The sequence below is a fragment of the Dioscorea cayenensis genome, chromosome 20, assembly GCF_009730915.1.
Source record: "Dioscorea cayenensis subsp. rotundata cultivar TDr96_F1 chromosome 20, TDr96_F1_v2_PseudoChromosome.rev07_lg8_w22 25.fasta, whole genome shotgun sequence".
Lineage (NCBI taxonomy): Eukaryota > Viridiplantae > Streptophyta > Magnoliopsida > Dioscoreales > Dioscoreaceae > Dioscorea > Dioscorea cayenensis.
In genome coordinates, this window is record NC_052490.1 from 14,908,916 (window position 1) to 14,916,715 (window position 7,800).

At 39.9% G+C, this 7,800-nt stretch overlaps 1 non-coding gene across 1 annotated transcript; it reads left to right on the forward strand.

Moving 5' to 3' along the window:
* Positions 1-794: 794 nt before the first annotated feature.
* On the forward strand, positions 795-901 carry LOC120252413. The gene has a single exon (XR_005533944.1). It is a non-coding gene; the product is annotated as a small nucleolar RNA R71 (small nucleolar RNA).
* The last annotated feature ends 6,899 nt before the right edge of the window (positions 902-7,800 follow it).

A 7,800-nucleotide genomic window follows, 5' to 3' on the forward strand; every position in this document is an offset into this window, starting at 1 on the left:
ATTCTGTGTTGCTTGGAAGACAACCTAGAGGACGTTCAGAGTGTGCCTTCACGAGTTCCCCCACTCTTTGCTCAAGAGATTTCACGTAAGCTTGGAGGTTTCTCAAAAAGCAAACCTATCTCACTGAACTGCTCACGATGCTCGAGTGAGTTGAGCATCTCACCTTGCCAAATTGTGCATCCATGCTACTAGTTAGACTATTGAACCCGCTCATTAGTAATCGAGCATGAACTTGGCAAGGACCTCTTCAGTAGAAAACTTCCTCTTAAAGGCTGGTTATTGAAATTGAGATACTTGAGATGGTGTACCTCTTTGTTGTTGTTGGCCTTGGTTCCATGAAAAATTTGGGTGGTTTTTCCACCCTGGATTGTAAGTTGAGCTATACGGGTTCCCTTGATTTAGTTGCCCTCCAATGTAGTCGACATTCTCAATGGACGCAACTTAGGAGCTAGCAATTGGACATTGGGCTGCATCATGCCCACCACCACAAGTGCTACAATTCATCACTGATTCTGACCCTGAACTACTGCCCATAAAAAGATTAAGCTTTCGAGTCAACACATTAACCTTCGTGGCCAAGGCATCATTGCTACTAACTTCATAAAGCCCAGTAGTCTTTTGTGTAGATCCTCTTGAGGTCCAATGTGATTCATTGCTTGCCATAGACTCAAGTAATTGCTCGGCCGCGATCGGGATACTTGTTGCTAAAGGAATCACCCTGCTGGCATCAATGAGTTGGCGAGTAGCATAATTCAGCCCCATTGTAAATGATTTGTACTCGCATCCGTGAGGCAAAACCATGGTGGGGGCACCTTCTAAGGAGATCCTTGAATCTCTCATAGGCTTCAAACAATGTTTCGGACTCCCCTTGTTTAAAGGCTAAAATTTCTTGCCTCAACTTCGCCACTTTGCTTGGCGAAAAGTATCTCCCAAGGAACTTCTCAACCATATCCTTCCATGTTTTAATAGACTCCAAAGACAATGATGTAAGCCAATGATAAGCTTCATCTCTCAAACTAAATGGAAATAGTCTCAAACGGATCGCATCGTCGGACACCCCATTAATCTTGAATGTAGAGGAAATTTGGAGGAACCGGGAAAGGTGGTCATGTGCATCTTCATTTGCTACACCATTGAATTGAACCGAGTTCTGGAACATGCCGATTGTACTCACTTTAATTTCAAAGTTGTTGGATGCCACGGTCGCTGCTAAACACCGAACTCATCTCCCGTGAATTGGGGTCTTTCATATTCGGATAGAGTGTGTCGCCTTCGCCATGATTGAAGACTCTATATCCTCAATTTCAATGTTCTGCATGCACTCGATCCTTCATCAACTCTCTCAATCTCCGATGCAAAGTTTTTTCAATTTCACTATCCGGTGTAATCAATGTTGATGGATTTGAGCGTGTCATGCACAGTACCTTGAAAAACTGAGAAAGATGATAGAAAGTTAAGATTAAAGGAAAAGAAAAATAACAATAAAAAAATTGAGTAAAGAATGAAATGGCTAGAGTAATAATCTAAAAGTTTCTAGAATTCCTTAAGGTCCCCGCAACGGCGCCTAAAAACTTGATTGCTTCCCGCAAGTGTACGGGATCGCTAGTAATACCTGTGTGAAGACACGAGGGTCGTATTCCACGGGCCAAGGATCTCCTATTACTCCTTCTAGAGCTATTATCTAGCCTAAGATCTCAAGCGATGGTTTTTACTCTACTAAATGTAATTAAAGCTAAAACGATATTTGCCAACAAATTAGAGAGAACAAGCAATGAGCAAGCAAGAGAATCAATGAAATGCAAAGGCCTATAATGTGGATCCCCTTGAGGGTTTTATCATGCAACATGGATGATGATCTAAAGATGCAAGGGTAAAATGGACCATGAGATTCTAAGATTAGAACAACCCCAATTTCTCGGCGATTAAACCCTAATCCCATACAAATATAGATAGGAATTTCTCCCAAATCCATATCCCTATGATTGCATTAGCACGAGGGAAGTCTCACTTAGGAGTAAACCTACCTTCTTGGATTAAACCTACATGGAGGGCTAACAAAACACCCGATTTCTGCGTGATGATACAAGTATCCCCTTTCTAATCCATTCATGATCTAATACATGCGAGCAAGTCACATCTACATGCATCACTCATAAAAGAGCTACGGATTTCTCCCTTAGTGTAGCACTTAGCATGAAAACAATGGATTAAATCTCAAAATTACCCAAACGTGGAATTAACAAGTTATCATCCAACATACATGATAAAATCCCCTCAAGGTTCACCAACACCCGTGGCCTTGGGGGTCTAGTGTGTCATCATCCCACAACAAGCAATACAAACAAGCAAAAACATGAAACAAAAAGCATAAATGACACTCCCTAGATGAAATGGTGGAGGAGGAGGTGAAGAATATGCCGAATGACGCTTTCCCCGCCAAAGGAGTGGCCAATGACGCCTCTAGTCATGCGGTCTCCTTCCTTCAAATTGTGGTAGATCTCCTCTTGAATGAAGTTGCCTTCTTGCCTTGAGAGTCTTGGACCTTGGGCTTGATGATCTTCTAGCTTCCTTGCCCTTCTTCTCCTAACCAAGGTTGCCACAAGCCTCTCAAGTGTCTCCCAAAATATGGCCAACAAGCCAAAAAGTCCCTTTCTGCACTAAAAGTAAGTATATATACCCCCTGGGTCATACGGGTCATATGGGGGTCATATGGGGGTCGATAGTCGATAGCACTCAAAAACCCTACATTCTGCTCCATACGGGTGCATACGGCTCCATACGGCCCAATATACTCGGTAGTATGGAAATCTTGATAGACACTCAATCATTCCGCTGCTACAAGTGAATATGGCCCCTCATACATCGGGTAGTATGGGGGTAGTATGAAATTCTATTTTTCTTCTTTTTCGCCTCAAATGATATCTTCTTGTTCTCCATGGCTTCCTTATGCCCTACAAACAAATAGTAGACAATTACATAAACGGGCATCAAACCTCGCAAAATACATGCAAAGTGAATACGATATATATATGAAAACACCTGCATTTAGACACTTATCACTCTTAACAATGTTACACATGTTGGAGCATATGAGTGTAACTGCCTTTGTGCCCCTCCAATTTGTGTATTCACTTGAGCATTTTGGAGGTTGGCACATACCCACATGTCTATGAGCACAACTTGTGCTTTTAATCCTTGTTCGCCTCCAAGAATTCCTCAATAATTGCATCCATGATCTATTTTTTTGCTCCCTTCCATCCAAACTTGTCTCCACAATCCTAAAATGCAGGAAAGACCACTGAATACACACGAATGTGCCATAAAATTTGATAAAATTGATGCTTAGTGTAAGAAAAGTATACTTCATAATACTTACACACAAACACTTATCACTCTTCACAAAATCAATTGATAGGATGAGGAGAGTGATTTAAAGTGACAAAAATGAGAAGAAAAGGTGGAGAAATGGAGGAGAAAAGTAAAGAAGATGGGTGAATAGTGCGTGAGAGAAGGTGGCAGCTTGTTAAAATTATTTTCCCGCGCTCATTAGCAAGCTTGCAGGCAAACTTGAGCCCATAAATGTGTGTTGGATGGTATACGGCTGAGCATGCGTCCGTATGCATGCCTATCTGTGATTGACTTAGGTTGCATGCCAGCCTCTTCATGATCAATAAATGGGCTAGTTCTAGTTTTCTCCAAGTTTTCTTCCTAACAACCATAAAATGATCAAAACAAAGCAGGTTTCATCATAACAATTATCAAGAATCCATCTTTGATGCACAAGATAAAGAATAAGTCAAAGAATTCACAACATGCATGAGATAACACAAGTAAAAGAGTTTAGAAAAATGATAAAAAAACACTACTACACACAATTATAATGAAAACAACAACTTACTATTAACGCACAAAAGAATACGAAAACAAGAGCGCAAATCGAATTTGAAGCTTGGGTTACCTCCCAAGGAGTGCTTGTTTAAGATCATTAGCTCAACATACCTTCTCTTACCTTCAAGGTAGGATGAATGAAGGGAAGTTACCTCCGGCTGGGGTGATAAGTGTCTAAAGTATAAGTGTCTAAATGTACGTATTTGAGTGTATGTATTTGTTACCTCTAGCATGTATTTTTCATTAGAATTGATGCCCGCTTTTGTGCTTAATCGTGTGTTATTTGCTTTTGCAGGGCACCGGGAACACCATGGATGACACGAGGATATGATTCGGGTGAAAAAGAGAAGAAAACCAGGGCGTAGCATCGTAGGGTGGGAAGTATCAGTAGCATCGACATCAGTAGCAAGATTACTCGTAGATGCCACCGTAGCACCTGGAGAGTTTCAAGTCGATTTGGATCATGGCATACGGCCTCAATGCCGCCTCAGTATAGAGCCCGGGATGATCACCGTAGCTATAATAGAAGATATTTACTTGATGGAGTTTGCCTACCCCAAATAGTGTCAATGTTGAGCTCCATAGCGAGTGGTATAGCACTCGTGATGGGAGGGCCATAAGGGAGTGGTATAGCACTCGGGATGGAGGCCATCAAAGGGGGCTATAGGGAGTGGTATAGCACTCGGGATGGAGGCCATCAAGGGGGTATGATGAGTGGTATATAGAGGGATTTTTTTGGAGAAAGATTGGGGGACTTTTTGGCTGGACTTCTTGGAGACTCTAGGGCAGACTTTTGAAGGGTTTTTTTGGCAGCCATCACTTGGAGGAAGGAGAGAAACGAAGACACCATTATTTGGGAGAGTTTGGCTTTGAAGCTTGGGAAGATCAAGGGCTTGAACTTAAAGGGGAAGCCTCATCATCAAAGGAGGAGAAGCATTCGGCATCTCTAGGGCTAGAAGAAGCATCATTCGGCCGACATTCTCTCTCCTCTTCATCATTCGGACTAGGGAGTGTCATTTATGCATTTACTTCTTGCTTTTTGTTGTGTTTGAGATACTTATTTGTATGATGGCACACTAGACCCCCAAGGTCACTGGATGTAGGTGAACCTTGGGGGGTTCATCTTGTATTTTTGGATGCTACATTTATATTTGATATGCATTGGTGTGATTTATGATTTGGCTCATTGTGTTTCATGCCTAGAACTATTATGTGGAGAAATCCTTAGTTCTTGTTTGAGTTGTACATGTAGACGTGACCTACTCGCGTGTACTAGATCGTTAATGAGCTAATAGGGGTATTTGTTGACCAACATGCCGAGAAATTGGGTGTAGGTAGCCCCTCCCGAACCATGAGGAGAAACTTAGGTTAAGTGTGTCCTCGTTGCGTGATCTCCATTCACTTAATGCAATCGTAGGAATATGACTAAGGAGAGATCCTTGTCATCATTTGTATGGGATTAGGGTTTAGCCACGAGAAATTGGGGTTGAACTATTGTTGAGGTCCGTCGGTCTAAATCACCCGTGCCATGTATTTTTCATGCATCCTTATATCTTGATGACCCCTCTTGGGAATCCTCATCCCTAGGCCTATTCTTATCATCATTGCTCTTGTGATTTTTCTTGCTTGACTTGGAGTTGTTACACTTGTGTTTTATTTACAATCTTGCTTGTATTAGATTAGTATACCATGCTTGAATTGTAAGGTTAGAAAATGAGTGATGGAGGAGTAATAGGAGCTCCTTAACCCCGTGGAATACGATCCTTGGGCTTTTGCTCAAGGTATTACTTGGCGACCCCGTACACTTGCGGGCAATCAATCAAGTTTTTGGCGCCGTTGCCGGGGAGCATTAAGGAATTCTAGGAAACTTCTAGCTTATTGCTCTAACAATTTTTTCTTTTCTTTTATTTCTTCCTTTCATTTGTCTTATTTTTTTTTCTTGAGCTTAACTTTCTTTATCTTTCTTGACTTTGCAAGGTACTGTGCATGACACGAACAAATCGATCAAATTTAGTTGCACAAGACAGTGAAATTGAGAGAACCTTGCATCGAAGACTTAGAGAAGTGGGCGAAAGCATTAGTGAAAGAAACATTGAAATTGAGGACACAGAATCTGTAATCATGGCCGAAAAATATACTTTTCCTCACCCAATTATAACTTTCTCTAAACCCAATAAGCTTCTCTTCATTGCATTTAGTACCCAATGTAATTTCCAGAAAATAATTTGACTGTGCCAATATTTCTTCACCTGATAATCGAGGAATTGGATAGTCATGCTCAACTCTTTTAGAAAAGTTATATTTATGCCTCCTAAAAGGATGATCCTTTCGTAAAAATTGGCAATGTCAAGAAAAAAAGCATGGCTTCCTCCCATGAACCAACCTGAGGACTTAATATGGCCTATTCAAAAGGGGCATGACAAATTTCTATGAGTACTCCAACCAGACAACATGACATAAGCCGGGAAATTATTAATTGTCCATTACAATGATGCTCTCATTGTGAAATTTTGTTTCTTAAAAGCATCATACGTTAGGATACCATTATTCCATAATTATTTCAATTCATCTATCAAAGTCCGCAATAACACATCAATGTTTTGTCCAGGACTTATTTTTCCCTGGAATAACCATATTAAGAAATATATATGATCGAATCATGCACATCCAAGGTGGCAAATTGTAAACAATAAGCATTACCAGCCAAATAGAGTATGGTTTTGCTGTAGGTCCAAAATGACTAAAACCATCTGCACATAACCCAAGTCTCACATTGTTGGATTCTTGTGCAAAAGATATGTACATTTGATTAAAGTGCTACCATGCCTCCCCATCAACTGGATACCTAATAACTCCATCAATCCTTTTATTAGTCACATGCCATATCATGTTTTCAGTAGTCTTTGCGGACATGTAAAGCCTTTGAAGTCTCGGTATAAGTGGCAAATACCGTAAAATCTTGCAAGGAATTTGCTTTTTTTTCCCACTTTTTTGATTTCCCCAACTGTCTAATCTTATACTGTGGATGTCCACACATAGCTTAATGGTCAAGTTTAGCAGCCTCTTTGTAAAACAACATGCAATTGTTTTGACAAACATCTATCTTCTCATAGCCCATACCTAGACTTTTTATCTTCTTCTTTGTTCAATAGAAGTTATAAGGCAAGCATTCATATTGTGGTTGCATATTCTTAATCATCACCATAAGACTATCAAAACATGCTTCACTCGTGTTAAAAATAAGATTTTAAATTTAGTAGTTGTGATAAAGCTGATAACTTTGAGTACTTGGCATAAACTTCATATAAGGGTTTGTCTACATCATTCAATAAAGAGCAGAATGTGCCTGCCTTGTGGTTTGGTTTTTCTTCCATGAAACTTGAGCCCGTATCTTGATAAGGAGGAACATTAAAAGTTGGGAAATGAAATCCATTATCATTTGAGCATATGGATTTTGGGCTTCTATTTGAGGCATTAAGTGAATATGTTCATCCCCATATATAGAGGATTGTCCAATTTCATACTTTACATGAGAAGTTCAAGTTGTATAGCCAATCATAAAACCATTATAGTAGAGGTGTTTATGGACAATGTCGACAATTTGAAACATGCTATTTTCACAACAATAACAAGGGCACTTTATAGAATTCCCACTTAAAATAGCAGTTTGAGAATATGAAAAGGAAATAAATTCATCAACTCCCTTAATAAATTCATCATTGATAAATGATGCCCCATCCTTACAATAATACATCCATGATCGATCGCAGTTCATGTTTCAATTCTAACAAAGCTACCAAGTAAACAATCTGTTCTCCCATAAAGAAATAAATTTTGCAAGCACAATAAAAGAGTATAACATTCAAGATTATATGTGAAGGTGGACAACTGAAATAATACTTCCCTGAACTC